Genomic DNA, 27,913 nt, shown 5'->3' on the forward strand with positions numbered 1-27,913 from the left:
TGAATTAAATGAAGAATTGAAGCTGAGATTTTCGACCTACTACCATTAAACTGTGAAACATTGAAACTCAGAAACTCAAACAGATCATTCAATTAAACACTGTAAAATAATTTTGGTATAATTTAAACTGTAAATAAAGATGGACGACATGATGGCTCTCAAAAGTGAGGCCAATTTATCTGGATCACACCCTGCTGGCTGGCTGCAGTATAGGTCATAAACCACGCCTCCTCCATGTGTCTGATCAACTGATTATAGAATCACAAATTCTCGGTGTGTTGTTGCTGTGAGAGGTGACAGACGACATGTCGCTCAACAACCAATCACCGCTTGACATTTCCATACAATATTACAATATTCTGGTATTCACCAGATTAAGACAATAATCAGAATAAGACACTGACATATAAACAGTATGTTCTGATAAACTTAACCTGAATAAGATCGAACTCAGAATAACCAATAATCATTGATAAAACATTAAAATGTTGTTTATAACACTGACTGCCCACAGCTTCGTGTCCCTACCAGTAAATATAATGTCACTTTTTAGATTTGAAAGTAAAATTTGCATTAAATTGGCACATTTTTCTGCACATAATTTTGAAATATTTAGGGCTTTGACTTTTCTGTGTCAAAGGACAGAGCAGCAGCAGAGCAGAGCAGATACACTGATGGTGCTGTGTCACATCCACAGGAGCACACAGGAAGGATGGTGGACTGGACACTGTGTGAGAGTGGACCTGATCTCAGAGCAGCTCACCTCCTCTGATTCCTCTGGAGCTCTGTCTCCACTCTGCCTCCCAGCAGCAAGGCCCAGTCAGAGCCGCTCTATGCACAAGCTGCTGCTGCTTCAGCCTCTGTGGATGATCAGGACACAGCTCAGCCTCCATCCACACACACTGTCCTCTTCACACTCACCTTTACAAAGATGACTTCCTAAATCTGTTGATAGAAGAACACATCAGTGTTTACAGAGACTCACTTCATCAGCTGTGAGTCAGTAATGCAGCACATCCAGTATAAAGAGCAGCAGGGACTTCAGTCCTGTTCAGAGGATGCACTTCAGTACCCTGAGTGCATTTGGTATTTTGGTGACTGGATGAGTCTGGAGAGATTGAGATGTACTGGGTGTGTTAGCGGTAGAGATCGACTTAACCAACCAGACATTGTTTTAAACTTCCCCTGTCCTTCCTTTTAAGGAGAGTGTGCACCACACAACAGTGTAGAGTCACTTTGGTCAGTGGGCGGAGCTTTTATACAGGTTGTTCACAGACTTAACCTGCTCCGGAGCAGGTTAGCCGTTCATCATAACTTACCATGGTGATTTACCCGATAAGAAGTGAATGAGGTTCGTAGGACTGAAAAAACTAAACCTGAAGTTAACATGAAGGTGGTGTGGACTGACTCACCTCACAGTCTCCAGTCGACAGTCTGAAGACTGCTTTAGATCAAGCAGCTCTTTCACTCCTGAGTCCTGCAGCTTGTTTAGTCTCAGATCCAGATTTCTCAGATGAGAGGGGTTTGACCTCAGAGCTGAAGCCAGAGAAGAACAGCTTTTCTCTGACAGACTGGAGCCCTTCAACCTGGATAAAGGTTCATTTGTGAAAATAAATGTCAGTACAGACTCATAACATGGAAGGTAAATATGAAATCAGGACTAAAAATGAGTCCTGATTCAGTAAAAATATATTATTTGGACCCTGTCTCTGTCCTGCAGATCAGTTTAGGAAATCCAAAACTAAACACAGATGTGTTTTAACAAGTAGCTGACAATTTAGAATTCAAATGGATAAATTGGGTATAAATGCTGTATTATAGATATGAGATCTACAAAACTCGGTCGGTGAACTGACCCCAGAGTCTCCAGTCGACAGTTTGGACTCTCTACAAAACCACACAGCTCCTTCACTCCTGAGTCCTGCAGGTTGTTTCTATTCAGATTCAGTTTTCTCAGATGAGAGGGGTTTGACCTCAGAGCTGAAGCCAGAGAAGAACAGCTGATCTCTGACAGACTGCAGCCCTCCAACCTGAATAAAGGATAGTGATTGTAATATAAAATTATGTATATAGTACTTTTTAAAAACAGAGTTTACAAAGTGGTTTGACATCAAGCACGAAAAGTAAATAAAAACGTGACTACATAAAAGCAGTAATATGACAATAGAGATAAATGAACAAGTTAATAAAAGGTGAAAATGATAAAAACACAGTAAAAACACAACATCACATAAAAGCTATAAAAATTGGTTTTAAGAAGTGGTTTAAAAGAAGTCACTGACTCTGCCTTATCTCCTCAGGTAGGCTGTTCCAAAGCCAAGGGGTCCTGATGGTAAAAGGCTGGGTGCAGGCACATAAGGGGTCAATAATTCTGTGATGTAGCTGGGGGCCAGATTCTTAAAAAGTGATCAGTAAAATCTTAAAATCAATTCTTAAACAGACAGGGAGCCAATGGAGAGAAGCAAGGATCGGGGTGATGTGATGTTGCCATTTAATACCGGTAAGAAGCCAAGCTGCTCTGTTCTGAACTAGTTGGAGGTGGGACTTTTGGCTGACGCCAGAGAGGATGGAGTTACAGTAGTCCAGTCTAGAGAAGACTAGTATAAAGTATAAAGGATTAAACTTAACTGTAAATTAAACTGAGTTCATGTGGTAAAATAAAAGACTTTGACTAAACATCACTGTCGCTGTTTTCAGACCTGCATTGAAGTCTGAGTCAAGTTGTTCTGGACATTTTCTGGAACTTTTCCTGCCAGCCTCCACATGAGTCCATGTGAGAATAGAGCAGGTAAATGTCCCGAGGATTCACAGTGAGCGAGTGGAAGTGTTGATGACGGACACAAACACGCGAAGGACATGAAACTGCAAGAATACAAATTTCTCAGGATGAAGAAGAGGAGCCATACACGTAGAAGACGAAGACGTCAACTTGGAAAGACGAGGAGATTCCAGAGCTGTTGTTGATAAGGGCCAATGCTGGTGTGGATGTGCTGTAAACAAAAACACTGATCTTTCCAAAGCAGAATTTATACGCCATGTCCGGCCTCCTGCTGTCCGACCTGTTCTCCATATGTGAAAGTCAAACTCCAGAAAATGTCCAGACACTATTTTACAGAGTTCATGACTGAAAACAGCTTCAAAGTGCAAGTGTTCAGTTGTTTGTAATATGTAACTTCACCACTAGATGTCTCTAAATATGTTGCTGGACATCTTCAGGAGTCTAGATGTGAACAAGTGGACTACGTTCACATGTACGACACCTGGTGACGTCACTAAATCTTTCACAGTGAGTCTGTAATTTAACATAACTCAATGTAACGATGATTTTCATGGAGATATGTGTTTTGGCTCCACCCCTCGTCTGAATGTTCCCAAATTTTCCTGTTGCTGTGAACAAGTCTGACCCGGACAATCTCCTGCTGCTTCTTCAGCTCCAGAAATGGTCTGCACCCAATTTTCGGAACATTTTCCACAGTTCATGTTTGAAAAGGGCGAGCAGTTATATGATCATGGTTTCATGAAGGGGCGATGATCTGAGCAGCAGTTTTTTTGACCAGTTGAATGTGGTGCAGGGAGGCCTGAGTAACACGTGTGTACAGGGTGGTACAGAAATCTAGTGTTGAAAAGATAAAGGCATGGACGACCCTGTGTAAGTCCTGATACCATAGGAAGGATTTCATGTTTGAAATGAGCCCAGTCCGAGAACACGAACGCAGCACACTGTCATGTGGTCTGTCCACAGGACCACCAGGACAAATCCTAGTTAGCTTACAAAGAAGCATTACATGTACACATTGTCCAGCATTGGATTTTTTATCTCTCAGTAAAACTTCAGTCACATTTTACTCGGTCCTCAACGCTCATTCTACAAACATCTCTCAGTTCAGTATCAGTGTTCACTGTGAGGAACAGATGTTCTGCACTATGAACTTAAAGCTCTAGTGTGTAAGTTTTAGGTGAAAGGATCTATTCTTAGAAACTGAATATAAAATAGTAGTGATGTTTTAATTTCTTTATCTAAATTGTACAAATTGTTTTTGTACATACAGATAAAGCAAAAGTTTAGTTTGCTAAACTAAACGTTTGAGTTTCTAATATGACTGAAGCTACCACAGGTTCTCTGTCATGTTTGGAAGGGGAGGGGGAGGTGAGGCGTATTCAGCTGCAACATGATGCTTCACCACTAGATGTCACTAAAGTGTACACACTGAACCTTTAACATTAACACACGATGGCTGACCTCAGAGTCTCCAGTCCACAGGTTGGACTCTCTAGAAAACCACAAAGCTCCTTCACTCCTGAGTCCTTCAGGTCGTTGTAGCTCAGATCCAGTTCTCTCAGATGAGAGGGGTTTGACCTCAGAGCTGAAGCCAGAGAAGAACAGCTGATCTTTGACAGACTGCAGCCCTTCAACCTGGGTAAAGAAACATGAATATTTGAATTTGTCCTCCTGTTATTGTGGATTGTCATCATGTCAACACAGACTCTCAACATGCTGCTGACCTCAGTCCAGTCTGTGACCTGAAGATAAATATCAAATCAATATGTTGGACCATTATTTAATTCATCACATGACCTTCTTCTATGTGTGATTGGTCACTGAGTAGGTTTTCTGAATTAAACACTGTTTAAAGTAGGGATGGCTCCTGACAGTCGCTTCCTGTTTGTTTCTATATTTATCAACTGTCCGACGTGTTTCAATAAGAATGTGTCTTATTTTTGAAAACCTGAGGAGAACGGGTGCTCGGCCTCAGTCCACATTATTTACTGATACTTTATTACTGATCAGGAGCAGGTGTGTGCAAGTGAATGGAGTTGGGCTGATGAGGTGGACGTGACTGACAGGCTGGGTGAGTGACAGATGACTGAGGGACAGTGAGCAGACTGGAGCAGAATCGTGACAATCCATTTCAATTTTAAATAAATAATGACGAAATAAGAAAAAAGTAGGAAAAGTGAACATTCAAGGTTTTAAGGACCTGACCTCAGAGTCTCCAGTCGACAGTTTGGACTCTCCAGTCCAGCACACAGCAGCTTCACTCCTGAATCCTGCAGGCTGTTTCCACTCAGATTCAGTTCTTTCAGATGTGAGGGGTTTGACTTCAGAGCTGAGGCCACGACTTCACAGTGAGTCTCTGAGAGTTCACAACCATTGAGTCTGTAATTAGAGAAAATATAAAACCTGTTAGGAATAAAAAACATGATCATTTCACCCTCCCCGTGGTATAACCCCTTTTTGCCTCATGAACATGTTATCTTAAAAACACCTCAAGAGAATCCTTTCAAATTTGGTACAAGCATTCATTTAGACTAACAGAAGAACTCATGAAATTCGGGTGGTCAAAGGTCAAAGGGCAAGGCCAAAAAACATGTTTTTGGCCTCTTGAACATGATATCTCAAGTCTGATTTTAGGGAATTTCTTCACATATTGACAATCTGGACTCAAAGATAAACTGATTAGATTCCAGTGGTCAAAGGTCAAAGGTTACAGTGACCTCATATTATTGTGAATGCAATATGTCAGGAACCTGGAGAGACTGACACTGCACTGGTTTGTGGTGGCGCACAAACGCAGGGTGATAATTCTAGTTTGACAAGAAAGAAGAATAATTGATATTTCCAGTTCTGCTTCTTCAGTGATTGTCTCCTCACACTGTGCTAAGTGTGCTAAGTCGGAAAAACGTTCCACCCTCATAGAAAGGCTGCACTAACAGTGTTGACCACTGCAACACCATGCTGCCCAAAAAAATAGGAAAAAGTTAATACAGTGGGTATTTGAAAAACGACTAATCTACACTGATCGAATGTGTTATTGATCATGTCTGGACTCACAGAGCTTTCTTGCAGTTCCTCACAGCTGGGATCAGTCTCTGTCGACCCTGTTCTGATGTGTTGAACTTCTTCAGGTCCAGCTCATCCAGAACCTCCTCTGACATCTGCAGCATGTAGGCCAGAGCTGAGCAGTGGATCTCAGAGAGTTCCTTTGATTTGTTCTTTGACGTCAGGAACTGTTGCATCTCCTGATTTACTGAGTGGTCTTTCATCTCAGTCAGACAGTGAAAGATGTTGATGCTTCTGTCAGGAGAAATGTCCTCACTCTGCATCTCCTTCAGGTTGTGGATGACTCTCTGATGATCTTTGGATTGTTCTCTGTCCGACCCAGCAGGCCTCCGAAGGCTCTCTGGAAGATCTTTGATTGTTCTCTGTCCAACCCAGCAGGCCCCCTAAGACTCTCTGGGTTGTGGCCTGACTTGAGGCCGTGAAGGAAGCGAACAAACAGGTCCAGATGACCATTTGTACTGGTGAGGGATTTTCCATGGTTCTCTTCAGAGGTCATCCAGAGAGAAGTTATCGCTTATGCTCCCATATGTTCCCAAGAAGTTTTTGAGGGCCCTTCTGTGTTCTTGGTGTAACAGTGGAACACATAGACTGCAGCCAGAAACTCCTGAACGCTCAGATGAACAAAGCAGTAGACAGATTTCTGAAGATCTCACACTCTTTTCTGAAGATCTCAGTACAAACTCCTGAGTACACTGAGGCCTCTGGTGACATTAAGACCACACCACTTCAGGTCTCTTCTTGGTAGAACATGATTCCTTCCCTCAGATGTTTAAGCGCTCAGCCTCCCCCAGCTTCAGAAGAACGCCTTGTGTCAAAGCCTCCGTCCGCTGCTGAGAGGAGTCGCCCATGTCCCTCACTGTACTTGTTTTTCTTCCTTTGTCTGAACCATCAGAAAGTGTGAGACAAGTCAGTCAGGGTCTTTTAGTGTTCTTCACTCTGGTCTTTGGGTCAACATGTGCTTCAGAACTGTAGCACTGATCCAGCAGAAGACTGTAGATCACGGCATGATGTGGGAGTGCTCCTGGACGTCTTGATGTGTGTGATGCATCTGCTACAGCATATCACTGAATTTCTTCCTGAAGTACTCCTCCTTCTGGGTGTCAGTGAAGCCTCGTACTTCTGTTACCCTGTCAACACATGTAGAAGGGATCTGATTGGCCGCCGCAGGTCTGGAGGTTATCCAGACGAGAGCCGAGGGAAGCAGATTCCCGTGGATGAGGTTTGTCAGCAGTGCGTTGACTGATGACTTCTGTGTGACATCAGACACAACCTTGTCGTTGAAGTCCAGAGAAAGTCTATTTTCATCCAGTCCGTCAAAGATGAACAAATGTTTACAGAGAGCGAGCATCTCTGCCGTGAGCTTCTGTAATGTTGGATGGAAAACACGGAGCAGCTTGAGAAGACTGTAATTCTTGTCTTTCACCAGGTTCAGCTCTCTGAACGAAAGCACAATCAGCAGGCCGACATCTTGGTTTTCTAAACCCTTTGCCCAGTCCAGAGTGAACTTCTGCACCGAGAAGCTTTTTCCAATACCAGCGACGCCGTTCGTCAGGACGACTCTGATGCTGCTCTGCTGGTCAGTTGCGGCTTTAAAGATGTCGTGGCAGTTGATCGGAGTGTCGTGGAGGGTCTTCGTCTTGAAGCCGTCTCAAGCTGCCTCACCTCATGTTGAGTATTAACCTCACTCTGTCCCTCTGTGATGTAGAGCTCAGTGTAGATCATGTTGAGGCAGGTTCTACTTGCTGTTTTATCAGTTCCTTCAGTCACGTGTTTACATGTCCTCTTCAGACTGATCTTATGTTCATTTAAAACCTTCTGCAGAACCCGATCTTCTGAAAGACAAGAAACAATGTCAGACTAAAGACAGAGAATCTGAGAATCTGCTGATTATTTTCATCAGATACAGAAAAACGACAGAAAATAAAAGCTTTTTAACTTTGTGGTTTTATACAAATGTTAAATGTTAATGCTGTATGAGGGAACCAAATAAAACAACATGTACTGTTGTCAAAAGTGAAGACATGAGCAGACAGATGTACAGTGCTGCTCTGACCGGCTGTCCGAGCTCCAGGTCCTGTTCTGGATCTTTGTCCACAGCTGGGACAGGAGGAGTCTCCTGAAGAACCAGACTGGACGACCTTCAGGACATCCTGACAGGAAGCACAGCAGGACGACTGCTCCTCCTCAGAAACATGACTCCTCTCCCTCTCTCTGTGAAGACATTTCCTGATAACTAAAATGTCACAGTCAAAGGTTGTCACTACTTCTGTCAAGGAGGTTTTGTTTTCACCCCTGTATGTTTGTGTGTTGGTTGGTTTGTTTGTTCGTTAGTGGGATTATAAAAAACGAATGAACAGATTACCAGTAAACTTGGTGGAAGGATGTGGTCTGTCAACCAGATCACTTTTACAGACATGTTCAGGGGACCGATGTTTATGTGTTTGTGAAATTTTGTGCAGATCCAAATAAAAATGAGTCTCTAGTGACGTTAAAGGGCCCATATTTTACATCTTTCTGGGATTTAATTTGAGGTATTGGTACCCCTAAGATGATATATCAGTGGTTTAAAGTCGAAAAAACTGCTGTAATGTAAACACATCTTCTTCTGCATCCCCACGCCATAGGTTTCTTCAGTCTTGTTTGTTGGGGTTAGCCTGTGCTAACAAGCTGCTAGCTCAGCAACATGTCTGCTTGGTGGCCTGCTCGGGTGTGGAGGTGGTGGTGGTGGGAGCGGGGGTGGTGGGTTCGGAGGCTGGACTGGTACCGGCGGGGTGGGGCTGAGAGACGAGTGAGATCCCAAATGAGATCATACGGGGAGGAAGTACGAAACAAGACTTTTCGATAACATATTTCTTAGAATGGACTAAGAGAGAAAAAGTCTGTTTTCAGACTTTGAGGGTCCCTACTGACCCCTTCAAGTAATTACGGATAGTGAAAGCCCAGGCAATGTATTTTACACAATATAGGCCCTTTAAAAGTGGTTTTATAAGTAGGGTGTTGGGCCTTGGTGGAGGTCTGAGCTCTTTGAGTGATTCTGAGAGATTAGTCACCAATTTCAATGAAGCTGTGTCCTAATGCAGGGGCCACACTAGTGGAAACTAAATCCTCTTCTGATCAGTTCACAGTAGAAACAGTCTCTTACTCTGCGTGTGAGGGTCCAGGTTCATTTCTGAAGTCGAGTATTTCATCTTTGGACATGTTACTTTCATAGACACACATCTGAACACTGGAGACTCCGCTCTGTCCTCTTCCTTCTCATAACCACTCATCTTCAGTCTGAGAGGAAAAACAATGACACTGACTGTTAGCTCAGACACACAAACAATGAAGCCAGATACCTAAATTCAGTGTTTCTTCAAATATAACAAAGTCGACCCTCCTACACAGTTTACCTGTTGTCATGGTAACCTGAGACAGTTGTAGGTTTAATGTGATCGACTCAGCCGATCATAGAATTGAGTCAAACTGTTGATTGACAGAAGTTCATCCTTGATCTTGTTCTCTCGACAGTTCACGTGTAGAAAAACTGACTCAGAGTCTCCGACAGTAAAATAATATTAATTAATAATTTTAATGTTGATATATATCTACCTATGTACCTGGCTCTGCAGGTCGATGTTTCTCACACAACCTCAGCCAGTGAGTCCAGAGCTGTACGGGGATCGATAGTGAAGACTGTCGACGAGTTGGTGACCACTGCTGTAATGTATGATTCTGAAAACACCATTCTGTTTTTAAACACTTGATTAACAGATGTGACGAAGATAAAAAGTGAAATTGTGAGTTAACTCTGTTAATTAGTCATTTGAAGGCACTTTGTTCCACACCTGGTGTTCACATCTGTCCCTGGTGATCCGATCACATGGAAACTATGTCTGTCACCAGGTGTGAACTGACAAACTTAGAGCTGTGTGAACCGCAGACGGATGTTAACACCAGGTGTGAGTGTGACAGTAAAACTTTCTGGCAAATGCGTTAACACTCTCACCTACTCACTTTTCTTCCTTCTGCTCATCCAAGTGAAAATGGAGTCTGACACGTCGCTGTTCTCATGCTCCTCCAGTGTTGAGCCTGTTCACACTTGACAAAAACAGGTTCAAAGTTCAGTTCATATAAATGATAAGGAACCAGTTTTCGTTGACAGTTCATTTTTTATTGGCATGATGATGTAGATTATAAACTTATGATCATGTATTTAGTTATTAATCGAGGTGTCGGATCACAAATCAAGATCCTCTGCTCACTTCAACACTGAGTCCTGACTGTGTGCGCCACGTGTTGTACTGAGCCGTAAAATGTTGGCTGGTCATTTTTCATGATGTCTAAATGCAGCCTCATAAACTCTGGAGTGAATCAAACAAACTCTGAGTAACTTCATGTACTGATCAGGTCCTGATAACTCGTGATGAGTGTTTATTAGTTAAAGTGAGAGCAGAGTGGAGGAGGACACAGAAACTCCAGGTACAAGCCAACCTTCTGATCATTGAGCAGCTGTGGACCAGAGAGAAACTAAAACACACTCTGCTCCTCTTATCTCGTCTCAATGTGTGAGTCACTGTGTGAGTGAGTGGGGACGGGGCCTGTGTGTGTGAAAACTCCTACTCGCTCTCAGTCTGAGGAGTCTGTGAGCACACACACACACACACACACACACACACACACACACACACACACACACACACACACACACACACACACACACACACAATGTTACACAACACACACCTAGATTAGCCTTCATAATTACACAGCAGTCTTCATCCACCTTTGTTGGTTGTGGCAGAGGCAGGTGGCGGAGACTCTGTGTATCTAATTGCCTGGTTTGGCTGCAGATGGATCTTCCTCCTCCCCGAGTCGCCCAGTGCTCTCCACCTGCTCTCACTGCGGCTCCAGGGTTCTAATGAAGTTACGCCACCCCTCATTCAGGCTTTTAAAAGCTCCCACTGTCGCCTCTGATGGCAGGTCAGAGTGCTCCCCAGCTCTCTTTGCCCTCCTATGCCCCACTAAACAGTCTGTCGCTTTCACATCAGCCAGCAGATTCATTGTTGCTGCTGTGTGTGTCCACAGCTCATGCACAAAGCTCTGTCTGTCTAATGTATTTTTTCATAGATCATATAGTTCCTCTGTTCTTTCTCTATTCCATGCATGTACAGTTTTCAGACTTTCAGCTGGTATGGGGTTTAGAATAAATCTATTATACTAGTGGGTGTAGAGGCTGCTTGATTTCTCACCTCCTTCTGGGTGTATCAGCAAGTGAAGAGTTTCTTTAAACCATGTAACATCACAGCTGATTGACTTAACAGATCTGAAAAGGGTCAAATTCTGTCCAAATACTTTTGATGCGAGTAAGTACTTTCACAAATCCTTCAACACTGCGAACCCACAGTCAACTGGGTCTCTGGGATGACGTTAGTTATCTGCAACACCTCTGCAGACACTGCTTGATGGAGTTAAGGGAACAAGATAAAATGTTCATTTATACAAATACAGCTTCCAGTGTAGGACATTTTCTCAGCTGATATATATTCTGTGGGACATATTGACTATATTTATTCCCCCAGTGCACAAACAGGATGTTGGAATTATTTTCTGGCACTGCTGACTACTTCACCTTCTTGCATTAGGGGCATTACACCTCGTATGATAATCACTTGTTTGTCAATGGAGAGCACTGTCCAACACAGCTGTGCTGACTAGATATTCATAGATATCTATAGTCCTCTAAATATGCCTTCTGTTCTCTCACTACATCTATGAATTATTCCCTGGGAAAATGTTATCTCCCAAACTTAAATAAAGTGAAATAAAACTGTAGAAAACCGGTAGAAAAATTCAATCAGAGTCTCCGGATAGTAAATAATATTAATTAATAATATTAATGTTAATATATATATATCTACCTATGTACTGTTCTGCAGGTCGGTGTTTCTCACAATAACCTCAGCCAGTGAGTCCAGAGCCGTAACGGGATCGATAGTGAAGACTGCCGACGAAGTTGGTGACCACTGCTGTAATGTATGATTCTGAAAAACACCATTCTGTTTTTAAAACACTTGATTAACAGATGACTTAACATAAAAAGTGAAAATTGTGAGTTAACTCTGTTACCTAGTCATTTGAAGGCACTTTGTTCCACACCTGGTGTTCACATCTGTCCCTGGTGATCCGATCACATGGAAACTATGTCTGTCACCAGGTGTGAACTGACAAACTTAGAGCCGTGTGAACCTAGACGGATGTGTTAACACCAGTTGTGAGAGTGTGACAGTAAAACTTTCATAAATGTGTTAACACTCACCTACTCACTTTTCTTCCTTCTGCTCATCCAAGTGAAAATTGAGTCTGACACGCCGCTGTTCTCATGTTCTCCAGTGTTGAGCCAGTTCACACTTGACACAAACAGGTTCAAAGTTCAGTCTATATAAATGATAAGGAACTAGTTTTCGTTGACAGTTCAATTATTAAGGCAAGATGATGTAGATGATAAACTTATGATCATGTATTAAGTTATTAATCGAGGGTGTCGGATCATGAATCAAGATCCCTCTGCTCACTTCAACACTGAGTCCTGACTGTGTGCGCCTAATGTAAATTGAGTTTCGTAAAATGTTATTGGTCATTTTTCATGATGTCTAAATGCAGCCTCATAAACTCTGAGTGAATCAACAAACTTTGAGTAACTTCATGTACTGATCAGCGTGAAAGTTAGACAAAAAGCACATATTTTCAATCCAGTGTAGTAAAAAATTGGTCACTAATAGTATTAGCATATAAATACTGAAAACCTAGTAGCCTGTAATACATTTTCAAAAAGAAAGGGTCCTCAAAAATAATTAAGAAGGTATGTGTGTTTGTGTTAATTAGAGACAATCTTTTAAATCTTCAGTTGTTCACTTTTATTTCTGTGCTACAGTCAGTCAGGCATTCTGTGATATTTTCTTGGGTCAGAGTCTAACCTCAGAAAATGTCACTGCATTAATCTGTCACTCTCCTCAAAGCACACAATCCATATACATAGAGCAGCACTAATGCAGTTATTGACCAATTACAGTGTTGTCTCAGCCTTAATGGTTTGTGTTTCCTGAATTATTATTAATAAACCTTTAAACCTTTAAAATATACTGGACAAATCACCTGTTTGCATGTGCAGTACAAGATGACGACTGTGAATATAGAGCAATTTGTGCAGTAAACCTCTTTGAGTCTTGTTTTGTTTTATGATTTCTATCATGTTTCTGTGCACTAAAATACATATCTGTTTTATTTAAATGATTTAATATATAATACTTTACTTAAGGAACCAACAGAGCCACAGTGAGCCACTAGATGCCGCTACAGGGCAAAACACACTGTGAGCTGTCCGTCTCCACAAACCACGCATTTCACACTTTTCTAAAGATTTTTTAATAATACTAATAATGAAACATTAAAATCAAGCCATGTACCTGGTTTGGACTGAAATGCAAACTGTCGTACTGCTGACCAATGTTATTTTATTTTATAAATTCAATAAAAATAATTTAGATAATTTATCACAATTATAATGTTTCATTCTAATTCACAAAATTTACTTTATTAAATTAAATGTATTTATTTGAATTCATAAAATTAATTATGTTAATTTATATAAATATGTTTTTTTGAATTAACAAAATAAAATGATGTGAACATAACATTACATATATATTTGATTGACACCATGCACTCTCAGATGAAGGATGTTTTGGTTGTGGATGACCAAGGTCACTTACTCAAGTTGTTCCTCCCTGAGTAGTTTTAGTTTTAACTTCTTCTGTTCATAAATTGCAACTCTTTTATTTCGATACACATCTCAAAACTAAGTGAATGTAGATTTTTTTGGTCTTTTAAAAACGAATGGATATTTTGTATTTATTACCTCTTATAGCAGCAAGGTCTTAATCAAACTGTTGCACTGTTGTTATAGCAACAAATAGGCAGTCATTCCATTTTTCCATTTCACGCACTTAAGTGTGCGTGTGTGTTTGCACGTGCACTCACAGTGTCCAGATCAATTTGTGCTCTCATTGGCCTCAATCTTCCCCAATTGCAGACAGTTGCCTGATGTGCTACTTGAAAAAAACACACATACACACTCACAAACACACACACACACACACACACACACTGGTTAGGCCTCAATTACCAAATAGCACCATTTGTCTGTCTAATGAATCCATCGTGTAAATGCGGGCTCGCCCCTTCGCCCTCGTTACACAACGCCGCCACAGCGTCCTCAGTGAGCCATGTGATGTCAAAGAAACTTCAATGAAGTGGAAAATGTTTATTTTCATGTAAAAATGAAGAAATGATTCATGTTAACAAAGCAGCCACAAGATTTTAGAAGTGAACAAAAAATAACTGAGATTTGAAAGAGACGTTTTCGTGACGATCAAACTGGATTTCCTGGTTTTCCTGCAGCAGTTGAATTAAATGAAGAATTGAAGCTGAGATTTTCGACCTACTACCATTAAACTGTGAAACATCGAAACTCAGAAACTCAAACAGATCATTCAATTAAACACTGTAAAATAATTTTGGTATAATTTAGACTGTAAATAAAGATGGAGGACATGATGGCTCTCAAAAGTGAGGCCAAATTATCTGGATCACACCCTGGTGGCTGGCTGCAGTAAAGGTCATAAACCCCGCCTCCTCCATGTGTCTGATCAACAGATTATAGAATCACAAATTCTCGGTGTGTTGTCGCTGTGAGAGGTGACAGATGACATGTCGCTCACCAACCAATCACCGCTTGACATTTCCATACAATATTACAATATTCTGGTATTCACCAGATTAAGACAATAATCAGAATAAGACACTGACATATAAACAATATGTTCTGATAAACTTAACCTGAATAAGATTGAACTCAGAATAACCAATAATCATTGATAAAACATTAAAACATCCTGTCGGAGTTAACACAACATTTTGACATATGACAGTTACAACTGATGACATCATGTCCTGGACGTAGTGAGGTCTGTGCATGAAGTACGATCATAGACTGTATATAAATGATTCATCTGAAGTTGATCATGTTGTGAATTGAAAAATGTCACTTTAAGGGATATTCCCTAATTTCCTTTTATTTCATGTACATTTGTGAATAATTGTCCGATGTTGTTTAAACGCTGTACATGAAAGAAAGTGAACTTATATAAAACTTTCTAACTCTTAGTACACGAGCAGGAACATGCAGATTAGTTATTAACACATGTGTGAAGAATCCAGAGAGAATACAAATCATGAAAATGTGAATTCACATGTTTTTCATGAAGTTATTGAACTGATTAGATATAATGAGTCCAGACGTTTTCATGCATTTCCTCAGTGACAGCAGAGCTGCAGGCTCCCTGCTTTAAACTAATTATCTCTGTGTTTCTAAACGTCTTTCACCCACAGACTCACACCACTTTAAATTTGAGTGATTAGGTGAAGCAGGTTATTAAACTATGTAGATGTCAAACTTTACTATTTGACAAATAACATGTTTCACATGATTAAATTAACTTTGAACAGAAAAACATTTTAGCTTCTCATTAGGTGAAAATATTTTTTTAATCTGAAGAAGTTCTTCACCTCGTCATTATCCTTTCTTCTTTAGTTACATCGACGCTTAGCAATCACTGTTGACTATACAATTTTATGTAATGACAATTTTATTTACAGCATGGTCTCATCAATCTGTGTTCAAATAACAAGACTTTACCCTTTCTGATTACCTGCAGTGCTAATCCACGTGTTTCCTTTAGTTTTCAACACAACATGCTAACATGCTTCCATCAGCAGGATCAGGGGTGAAATTGTTTTAAAATATAAGACGCTGGTCTGAACTCAGCAGTTATCTATTTGTAACACTGACTGCTCACAGCTTCGTGTCCCTACCAGTAAATATAATGTAACTTTTTAGATTTGAAAGTAAAATTTGCATTAAATTGGCACATTTTCCCACACATAATTTTGAAATATTTAGGGATTTGACTTTTCTGTGTCAAAGGACAGAGCAGCAGCAGAGCAGAGCAGATACACTGATGGTGCTGTGTCACATCCACAGGAGCACACAGGAAGGATGGTGGACTGGACACTGTGTGAGAGTGGACCTGATCTCAGAGCAGTCACAATTTCCTGATTCCTCTGAGCTCTGTCTCACTCTGCCTCCAGCAGCAAGGCCCAGTCAGAGCCGCTTATGAACAAGCTGCTGCTGCTTCAGCCTCTGTGGGATGACTGCACACAGCTCAGCTCCATCCACACACACTGTCCCTCTCTTCACACTCACCTTTACAAAGATGACTTCCTAAATCTGCTGGATAGAAGAACATATCAGTAAGCTTACAGAGACTCACTTCATCAGCTGTGAGTCAGTAATGCAGCAACATCCAGTATAAAGAGCAGCAGGACTTCTAGTCCCAGCCCAGAGGATGCACTTGTGACCCTGAGTGCATTTGGTATTTTGGTGACTGGATGAGTCTGGAGAGATTGAGATGTACTGGGTGTGTTAGCGGTAGAGATCGACTTAACCAACCAGACATTGTTTTAAACTTCCCCTGTCCTTCCTTTTAAGGAGAACAGCTAACCTGCTCCAGAGCAGGTTAGCTGTTCATCATAACTTACCATGGTGATTTACCCCGATAAGAAGTCAATGAGCTTCGTAAGACTGAAAAAACTAAACCTGAAGTTAACCTGATAACCACAAATCCTGTTTCGTAGTACAGACCCTGGATCTTTACTGTGATACTGACCATGTTTAGTAAAATACTGATGAAAGTGGTGTGGACTGACTCACCTCACAGTCTCCAGTCAACAGTCTGAGGGCTGCTTTAGATCAAGCAGCTCTTTCACTCGTGAGTCCTGCAGGTCGTTTAGTCTTAGATCCAGTTTTTTCAGATGAGAGGGGTTTGACCTCAGAGCTGAAGCCAGAGAAGAACAGCTTATCTCTGACAGACTGGAGCCCTTCAACCTGGATAAAGGTTCATTTGTGAAAATAACATAAAAATATTCACGTCAGTGCAGACTCATAACATGGAAGGTAAATATGAAATCAGGACGAAAAATGATTCCTGATTCAGTAAAAATATATTATTTGGACCCTGTCTCTGTCCTGCAGATCAGTTTAGGAAATCCAAAACTAAACACAGATGTGTTTGAACAAGTAGCTGACAATTTAGAATTCAAATGGATAAATTGGGTATAAATGCTGTATTATAGATATGCGATCTACAAAAACTCGGCCCGTGAACTGACCCCAGAGTCTCCAGTCGACAGGCTGGACTCTACAAAACCACACAGCTCCTTCACTCCTGAGTCCTGCAGGTTGTTTCTATTCAGCATTCAGTTTTCTGTGATGAGAGGGGTTTGACTCAGAGCTGAAGCCAGAGAACAGCTGACTCTTGACAGACTGCAGCCCTCCAACCTGAATAAAGGATAGTGATTATAATATAAAATTATGTTTATAGTAATTTTTAAAAACAGAGAGTTTTCAAAGTGGTTTGACAGCAAGCACTAAAAGTAAATAAAAACGTGATTATAAAAAGCAGTAATATGACAATAGAGATAAATGAACAAGTTAATAAAAAGGTGAAAATGATAAAAATAATAAAAACACAACATCACATAAAAGCTTATAAAAATTGGTTTTATGAAGTGGTTTAAAAGAAGTCATCGACCTGCCTTATCTCCCTCAGGTAGGCTGTTCCAAAGCCAAGGGGTCCTGATGGTGTGTGCCCAGTCACGGTTTGCTCTTCAACCCGACTTTGGGATGTTTCTGCAGGATCCACCTGAGGATCTAAGGCTGGGTGCAGGCACATAAGTGGTCAATAATTCTGTGATGTAGCTGGGGGCCAGATTCTTAAAAAGTGATCAGTAAAATCTTTAAATCAATTCTTAAACAGACAGGGAGCCAATGGAGAGAAGCAAGGATCGGGGTGATGTGATGTTGCCATTTAATACCAGTGAGAAGCCGAGCTGCTCTGTTCTGAACTAGTTGGAGGTGGGACTTTTGGCTGATGCCAGAGAGGATGGAGTTACAGTAGTCCAGTCTAGAGAAGACTAGTATAAAGTATAAAGGATTAAACTTAACTGTAAATTAAACTGAGTTCATGTGGTAAAATAAAGGACTTTGACTAAACATCACTGTCGTTGTTTTCAGACCTGCATTGAAGTCTGAGTCAAGTTGTTCTGGACATTTTCTGGAACTTTTCCTGCTAGCCTCCAAATAAAATTTCTGAGTGAGTCCATGTGAGAATAGAGCAGGTAAATGTCCCGAGGATTCACAGTGAGCGAGTGGAAGTGTTGATGACGGACACAAACACGCGAAGGACATGAAACTGCAAGAATACAAATATCTCAGGATGAAGAAGAGGAGCCATACACGTAGAAGACGAAGACGTCAACTTGGAAAGACGAGGAGATTCCAGAGCTTTTCAAAGCAGAATTTATACGCCATGCCCGGCCTCCTGCTGCTCGACCTGTTCTTCATATGTGAAAGTCAAACTCCAGAAAATGTCCAGACACTATTTTACAGAGTTCATGACTGAAAACAGCTTCAAAGTGTAAGTGTTCAGTTGTTTGTAATATGTAACTTCACCACTAGATGTCTCTAAATATATTGCTGGACATCTTCAGGAGTCCAGATGTGAACAAGTGGACTACGTTCACATGTACGACACCTGGTGACGTCACTAAATCTTTCACAGTGAGTCTGTAATTTAACATAACTCAATGTAACGATGATTTTCATGGAGATATGTGTTTTGGCTCCACCCCTTGTCTGAATGTTCCCAAATTTTCCTGTTGCTGTGAACAAGTCTGACCTGGACAATCTCCTGCTGCTTCTTCAGCTCCAGAAATGGTCTGCACCCAATTTTCGGAACATTTTCCACAGTTCATATTTGAAAAGGGCGAGCAGTTATATGATCATGGTTTCTTGAAGGGGCGATGATCTACAGCAGTTTTTTGACCAGTTAAATGTGGTGCAGGGAGGCCTGAGAAGGTCAGGTACAGGGTGGCATGTAGAAATCTAGTGTTGAAAAGATAAAGGCATGGACCCACCCAAGTCCTGATACCATAGGAAGGATTTCATGTTTCAATGAGCCCAGTTCGAGAACACGAACGCAGCACACTGTCATGTTGTCAGTCCACAGGACCACCAGGACAAATCCTAGTTAGCTTACAAAGAAGCATTACATGTACACATTGTCCAGCATTGGATTGTTTATCTCTCAGTAAAACTTCAGTCACATTTTACTCGATCCTCAACGCTCATTCTACAAACATCTCTCAGCTCAGTATCAGTGTTCTCTGTGAGGAACAGATGTTCTGCACTATGAACTTAAAGCTCTAGTGTGTAAGTTTTAGGTGAAAGGATCTACTGTTAGAAACTGAATATAAAATAGTAGTGATGTTTTAATTTCTTTATCTAAATTGTACGAATTTTTGTACTTACAGATAAAGCAAAAGTTTAGTTTGCTAAACTAAACGTTTGAGTTTCTAATATGACTGAAGCTACCACAGGTTCTCTTTCATGTTTGGAAGGGGAGGGGGAGGTGAGGCGTATTCAGCTGCAACATGATGCTTCACCACTAGATGTCACTAAAGTGTACACACTGAACCTTTAACATGAACACACGATGACTGACCTCAGAGTCTCCAGTCCACAGGTTGGACTCTCTAGAAAACCACAAAGCTCCTTCACTCCTGAGTCCTTCAGGTCGTTGTAGCTCAGATCCAGTTCTCTCAGATGAGAGGGGTTTGACCTCAGAGCTGAAGCCAGAGAAGAACAGCTGATCTTTGACAGACTGCAGCCCTTCAACCTGGATAAAGAAATATGAATATTTGAATTTGTCCTCCTGTTATTGTGGATCGTCATCATGTCAACACAGACTCTCAACATGCTGCTGGCCTCAGTCCAGTCTGTGACCTGAAGATAAATATCAAATCAACATTTTTGACCTTTATTTAATTCATCACATGACCTTCTTCTATGTGTGATTGGTCACTGAGTAGGTTTTCTGAATTAAACACTGTTTAAAGTAGGGATGGCTCCTGACAGTCGCTTCCTGTTTGTTTCTATATTTATCAACTGTCCGACGTGTTTCAATAAGAATGTGTCTTATTTTTGAAAACGTGAGGAGTACGAGTGCTCGGCCTCAGTCCACATTATTTACTGATACTTTATTACTGATCAGGAGCAGGTGTGTGCAAGTGAATGGAGTTGGGCTGATGAGGTGGACGTGACTGACAGCTGGGTGAGGACAGATTGAGGGACAGTGAGCAGACTGGAGAATCGCATAATCCATTTCAATTTAAATAAATAATGATGAAATAAGAAAAGTTGGAAAAGTGAACATTCAAGATTTTAAGGACCTGACCTCAGAGTCTCCAGTCGACAGTTTGAACTCTCCAGTCCAGCACACAGCAGCTTCACTCCTGAATCCTGCAGGCTGTTTCCACTCAGATTCAGTTCTTTCAGATGTGAGGGGTTTGACTTCAGAGCTGAGGCCACGACTTCACAGTGAGTCTCTGAGAGTTCACAATCAATGAGTCTGTAATTAGAGAAAATATAAAATCTGTTAGAATAAAATCTGAAAACACAACATTCACACAAAACATGATCATTTCACCCTCCCCGTGGTATATCCCCTTTTTGCCTCATGAACATGTTATCTTAAAAACACCTCAAGAGAATCCTTTCAAATTTGGTACAAGCATTAATTTAGACTAACAGAAGAACTCATGAGATTCTGGTGGTCAAAGGTCAAGGCCAAAAACCATGTTTTTGGCCTCTTGAACATGATATCTCAAGTCTGTCTTTAAGGAATTTCTTCACATATTGACAATCTGGACTCAAAGATAAACTGATTAGATTCCAGTGGTCAAAGGTCAGCGTTACAGGACCTTCATATTATTGTGAATGCAACATGTCAGAACTCCTGAAAGACTGACACTGCACTGGTTTGTGGTGGCGCACAAACGCAGGGTGATAATTCTAGTTTGACAAGAAAGAAGAATAATTGATATTTCCAGTTCTGCTTCTTCAGTGATTGTCTCCTCACACTGTGCTAAGTGTGCTAAGTCGGAAAAAAAAAACGTTACACCCTCATAGAAAGGCTGCACTAACAGTGTTGACCACTGCAACACCATGCTGCCCAAAAAAATTAGAAAAAGTTAATACAGTGGGTATTTGAAAAACGACTAATCTACACTGATCGAATGTGTTATTGATCATGTCTGGACTCACAGAGCTTTCTTGCAGTTCCTCACAGCTGGGATCAGTCTCTGTCGACCCTGTTCTGATGTGTTGAACTTCTTCAGGTCCAGCTCATCCAGAACCTCCTCTGACATCTGCAGCATGAGGCTGGGAGCTGAGCAGTGGATCTCAGATAGTTTCTCCTTGATTTGTTCTCTGGAAGTCAGGAACTGTTGCATCTCCTGATTTACTGGAGTGGTCGTCATTCTAGTCAGACAGTGAAAGATGTTGATGCTTCTGTCAGGAGAAATGTCCTCACTCTGCATCTCCTTCAGGTTGTTGGATGACTCTCTGGATGATCTGGATTGTTCTCTGTCCGACCCAGCAGGCCTCCTATGCCCCTCTGGAGGATCTTGGATTGTTCTGTCCAACCCAGCAGGCCTCCTAAAACTCTCTGGTTAGACTTCAGACTGAGGCAATGGATGAAGCGAATAAACAGGTCCAGATGACCATTTGTACTGGTGAGGGATTTCTCCATGGTTCTCTTCAGGAGGTCATCCAGAGAGAAGGTATCAGGTGCGCTCCTACATGTTCCCAAGAAGCTTTGAGTTCTTCTGTGTTCCTTTGCAACAGTGAACACGTAGACTGCAGCCAGAAACTCCTGAACGCTCAGATGAACAAAGCAGTAGACAGATTTCTGGAAGAATCCACACTTTTCTGAAGATCTCAGTATTAAACTCCTGAGTACACTGAGGCTTCTGTGACATTAAGACCACACCACTTCTGTTCTTCTTGCAGAACATGATGATTCCTTCCTCAGATGTTTAAGCGCCAGCCTCCCCCAGCTTCAGAAGAACGTCCCTGTCAGCCTCTGTCCACAGCTGAGGAGTCGTCTCGTCCTCACTGTACTTGTTTTTCCTCCTTGTCTGAACCATCAGAAAGTGAGTACAAGTCAGTCAGGTCTTTGGCAGCTCTCCACCTGGTCTTTGGTCAAATATGTGCTCCAGGAACTGTAGTGCACTGATCCAGAAGACTGGGACGATACATGATGGAGGCTCCTGGACGTCTTGATGTGTGAGATGATTCTGCTGCACAGCTGTTCATCACTGAATCTCTTCCTGAAGTACTCCTTCTTCTGGGTGTCAGTGAAGCCTCGTACTTCTGTTACCCTGTCAACACATGTAGAAGGGATCTGATTGGCCGCCGCAGGTCGTGAGGTTATCCAGACGAGAGCCGAGGGAAGCAGATTCCCCTGGATGAGGTTTGTCAGCAGTGCGTTGACTGATGACCTCTGTGTGACATCAGACACAACCTTGTCGTTGAAGTCCAGAGAAAGTCTACTTTCATCCAGTCCGTCAAAGATGAACAAAAGGTTGCAGATAGCGAGCATCTCTGCCGTAAGCTTGTGTAATGTTGGATGGAAAACACGGAGCAGCTCGAGAAGACTGTAATTCTCGTCTCTCACCAGGTTCAGCTCTCTGAACGAAAGCACAATCAGCAGGCCGACATCTTGGTTTTCTAAACCCTCTGCCCAGTCCAGAGTGACCTTCTGCACCGAGAAGCTTTTTCCAATACCAGCGACGCCGTTCGTCAGACGACTCTGATGCTGCTCTGCTGGTCAGTTGCGGCTTTAAAGATGTCGTGGCACTTGATCGGAGTGTCGGGAGGGTCTTCGTCTTGGAAGCCGCCTCTGCTGCCTCACCTCATGTTGAGTATTAACCTCTTCACTCTGTCCCTCTGTGATGTAGAGCTCAGTGTAGATCCTGTTGAGGCAGGTTGTACTTCCTGTTTCATCAGTTCCTTCAGTCACGTGTTCATATGTCTTCTTCAGACTGATCTTATGTTCATTTAAAACCTTCTGCAGAACCCGATCTTCTGAAAGACAAGAAACAATGTCAGACTAAAGACAGAGAATCTGAGAATCTGCTGATTATTTTCATCAAATACAGAAAAACTACAGAAAATAAAAGGTTTTTAACTTCGTGGTTTTATAACTTACGTTAAATGTTAATGCTGTATGAGGGAACCAAATAAACAACATGCCGTTGTCAAAGTGAAGACATCAGCAGACAGATGTACAAAGTTGCCTGACCGCTGGTCCGAGTTCCAGGTCCTGTTCTGGATCTTTGTCTCACAGCTGGGACAGGAGGAGTCTCCTGAAGAACCAGACTGGACGACCTTCAGGACATCCTGACAGGAAGCACAGCAGGACGACTGCTCCTCCTCAGAAACATGACTCCTCTCCCTCTCTCTGTGAAGACATTTCCTGATAACTAAAATGTCACAGTCAAAGGTTGTCACTACTTCTGTCAAGGAGGTTTTGTTTTCACCCCTGTATGTTTGTGTGTTGGTTGGTTTGTTTGTTCGTTAGTGGGATTATAAAAAAACGATGTTTATGTGTTTGTGAAATTTGGTGCAGATCCAAATAAAAATGAGTCTCAAGTATTTTACATCTTTCTTGGATTTAATTTGAGGTATTGGTACCCCTAAGATGATATATCAGTGGTTTAAAGTCGAAAAAACTGCTGTAATGTAAATACATTCTCTTCCTTGCATCCCTCCACGCTGCAGTGTTTCTTCAGTCTTGTTTGTTAAGTGCTAGCCTGTGCTAACAAGCTGCTAGCTCAGCAACATGTCTGCTTGGTGTCGCGTTCGGGTGTGGAGGGGTGGTGGGTGGTGGGGAGCCGGGTGCGGCCCGGGAGGCTGGACTGGTACCGGCGGTGGGCTGAGAGACGAGTGAGATCCCAAATGAGATCATACTGAGTGAAGTACGTAAATACACTTTTCGATAACATACTTCTAGAATGGATCTCAAGAGAGAAAGTCTGTTTTCAGACTTTGAGGGTCCCTACTGACCCCTGCAATTACGGATAGTGGTGCCCAGGCAATGTATTTTACACAAATATAGGCCCTTTAAAAGTGGTTTTATAAGTAGGGTGTTGGGCCTTGGTGGAGATTCTGAGCTCTTTGAGTGATTCTGAGAGATTAGTCACCAATTTCAATGAAGCTGTGTCCTAATGCAGGGGCCACACTAGTGGAAACTAAATCCTCTTCTGATCAGTTCACAGTAGAAACAGTCTCTTACTCTGCGTGTGAGGGTCCAGGTTCATTTTTGAAGTCTTGGTATATACTTTTGGACATGTTACTCTTCATAGACACACAGCTGAACACTGGAGACTCCGCTCTGTCCTCTTCCTCCTCATAACCACTCATCTTCAGTCTGAGAGGAAAAACAATGACACTGACTGTTAGCTCAAACACACACACAATGAAGCCAGGTACCTAAATTCTGTGTTTCTTCAAATATAACAACAGTCTCTTACTCTGCGTGTGAGGGTCCAGGTTCATTTCTGAAGTCTAGGGGTATTCCTTTGGACCTGTTACTCTTCACAGACACACAGCTGAACACTGGAGACTCCGCTCTGTCCTCTTCCTTCTCATAACCACTCATCTTCAGTCTGAGAGGAAAAACAATGACACTGACTGTTAGCTCAAACACACACACAATGAAACCAGGTACCTAAATTCAGTGTTTCTTCAAATATAACAAAGTCAACCCTCCTACACAGTTTCCCTGTTGTCACGGTAACCTGAGACAGTTGTAGGTTTAATGTGTTCTATTCAGCCGATCATAGAATTGAGTCAAACTGTTGATTGACAGAAGTTCATCCTTGATCTTGTTCTCTCGACAGTTCACGTGTAGAAAAACTGACTCAGAGTCTCCGACAGTAAAATAATATTAATTAATAATATTAATGTTGATATATATCTACCTATGTACCTGGCTCTGCAGGTCGATGTTTCTCAAACAACCTCAGCCAGTGAGTCCAGAGCTTTACGGGGATCGATAGTGAAGACTGTCGACGAGTTGGTGACCACTGCTGTAATGTATGATTCTGAAAACACCATTCTGTTTTTAAACACTTGATTAACAGATGTGACGAAGATAAAAAGTGAAATTGTGAGTTAACTCTGTTAATTAGTCATTTGAAGGCACTTTGTTCCACACCTGGTGTTCACATCTGTCTCTGTGATCCGATCACATGGAAACTATGTCTGTCACCAGGTGTGAACTGACAAACTTAGAGCTGTGTGAACCGCAGACGGTTGTTAACACAGATGTGAGAGTGTGACAGTAAAACTTTCATAAATGTGTGTTAACACTAACCTACTCACTTTTCTTCCCCCTACTCATCCAAGTGAAAATGGAGTCTGACACGTCGCTGTTCTAATGCTCCTCCAGTGTTGAGCCTGTTCACACTTGACAAAAACAGGTTCAAAGTTGAGTTCATATAAATGATAAGGAACCAGTTTTCGTTGACAGTTCATTTTTTATTGGCATGATGATGTAGATGATAAACTTATGATCATGTATTTAGTTATTAATCAATGGTGTCGGATCACGAATCAAGATCCTCTGCTCACTTCAACACTGAGTCCTGACTGTGTGCGCCACGTGTTGTACTGAGCCGTAAAATGTTGGCTGGTCATTTTTCATGATGTCTAAATGCAGCCTCATAAACTCTGGAGTGAATCAAACCAACTTTGAGTAACTTCATGTACTGATCAGGTCCTGATAACTCGTGATGAGTGTTTATTAGTTAAAGTTAGAGCAGAGTGGAGGAGGACACAGAAACTCCAGGTACAAGCCAACCTTCTGATCATTGAGCAGCTGTGGACCAGAGAGAAACTAAAACACACTCTGCTCCTCTTATCTCGTCTCAATGTGTGAGTCACTGTGTGAGTGAGTGGGGGCCTGTGTGCAGAAACTCCTACTCGCTCTCAGTCTGAGGAGTCTGTGAGCACACACACACACACACACACACACACACACACACACACACACACACAATGTTACATTAAACACACACCCCAGATTAGCCTTCATAATTACACAGCAGTCTTCATCCACCTTGTTGGCTGTGGCAGAGGCAGGTGGCGGAGACTCAGTGTATCTAATTGCCTGTTTGGCTGTAGATGGATTCTCCTCCTCCGTCGAGTCGCCAGTGCTCTCCACCTGCTCACCAAGTGCTCCAGGGCCTCAATGGAAGTTACGCCACCCTCATTCCAGCTTTTAAAGCTCCTACTGTTGCCCTGATGGCAGGTCAGAGTGCTCCCAGCTGCTTTTCCTTTGCCTCCTATGCCCCACTAAACAGTCTGTCGCCACATCAGCCAGCAGATTCACTGCTGCTGTGTGTCTGCCAGCTCATGCAATAAAAGCTCTGTCTGTCTAATGTATTTTTTCATAGATCAGCACAGTTCCTCTGTTCCTTTCTATTCCATGCATGTACAGTTTTCACTTTCACAGTGGGGTTTAGAATAAATCTATTATACTAGTGTGTAGAGGCTGCTTGATTTCCTCACCTCCTTCAAATGGTGTATCAGCAAGAAGAGTTTCTTTAAAACCATGTAACATCAACAGCTGATTGACTTGAATGTGGGTCTGAAAAGGGTCAAATTCTGTCCAAATACTTTTGATGCGAGTAAGTACTTTCACAAATCCTTCAACACTAAGTAACTCACGTGTGTCAACTGGGGTCTCTGGGACACGCACATATCTGCAGACACCTCAGACACTTTGAGTGAGTTAAGGGAACAAGATAAATGTTCATTTATACAAATAGCAGCTTCTATGTAGGACATTTTTCAGCTGATATATATTCTAAAAGGACATATTTTGACCATATTTATTCCCAGTGCACAAACAGGATGTTGGAATTATTTCCTCTGGCACTGCTGACTACTTAATTTTCTCAATAGGGGCATTACAATCTCAAGTATGATAATCACTTGTTTGTCAGCTAAAGGGAGAGCAATTGTCCAACACAGCTGTGCTGACTAGATATTCATAGATATCTATAGTCCTCTAAATATGCCTGTTTTTTTTCACCAAGACCCATGAATTATTCCCTGGGAAAATGTTATCTCCCAAACTTAAATAAAGTGAAATAAAACTGTAGAAAAACTTGTAGAAAAACTAACTCAGAGTCTCCGACAGTAAAATAATATTAATTAATAATATTAATGTTAATATATATATATATCTACCTATGTACCTGGCTCTGCAGGTCGCAGCCACACAACTCAGCCAGTGAGTCCAGAGCTGCAATGGGATCGAGAGAAGACTTGTCGACGTGCTGGTGACCACTGCTGTAATGTATGATTCTGAAAAAACACCATCTGTTTTAAACACTTGATTAACAGATGTGACAAAGACAGTATGAAATTGTGAGTTAACTCTGTTAATTAGTCATTTGAAGGCACTTTTGTTCCACACCTGGTGTCTACATCTGTCCCTGGTGATCCGATCACATTGGAAACTTTTGTTCAGTCACCAGGTGTGAACTGACAAACTTAGAGCCGTGGTGAACTGCAGATCGATGTTATCAATTCAGATGGTATGTGACAGTAAACTTCATAAATGTGCAACACTCACCTACCTACCTTTCCTTCTGGCTCATCCAAGTGAAAATGGAGTCTTTGACACTGCCGCTGTTCCTCATGCTCCTCCAGGTGTTGTTTGTTCTCACTCTGAAAAATACAGGTTCAAAGTTCAGTCTATATAAATGATAAGGAACTAGTTTTCATGATGGCTCATTTTATTGGCAAGATGATGTAGATGATAAACTTAAGATCAATGTATTTTAGTTATTAATCAGCTGGTGTCGCTCATGAATCCAGATCCTCTGCTCACGTCAACACTGAGTCCTGACTGTGTGCGCCACTTGGCTGGTCATTTTTCATGATGTCTAAATGCAGCCTCATAAACTCTGGAGTGAATCAAACAAACTCTGAGTAACTTCATGTACTGATCAGGTCCTCGACCACTTGTGACTGAAGGCTGCCGTATATATACAGTA

General features: G+C 41.7%; 1 pseudogene; it reads right to left on the reverse strand.

The window, feature by feature from the left end:
• Window positions 1–1,408: 1,408 nt before the first annotated feature.
• Window positions 1,409–27,556, reverse strand: LOC118105691 (annotated as a pseudogene).
• Between the last annotated feature and the right edge of the window lie 357 nt (window positions 27,557–27,913).

The sequence above is a fragment of the Hippoglossus stenolepis genome, chromosome 4, assembly GCF_022539355.2.
Source record: "Hippoglossus stenolepis isolate QCI-W04-F060 chromosome 4, HSTE1.2, whole genome shotgun sequence".
Classification (NCBI taxonomy): domain Eukaryota; kingdom Metazoa; phylum Chordata; class Actinopteri; order Pleuronectiformes; family Pleuronectidae; genus Hippoglossus; species Hippoglossus stenolepis.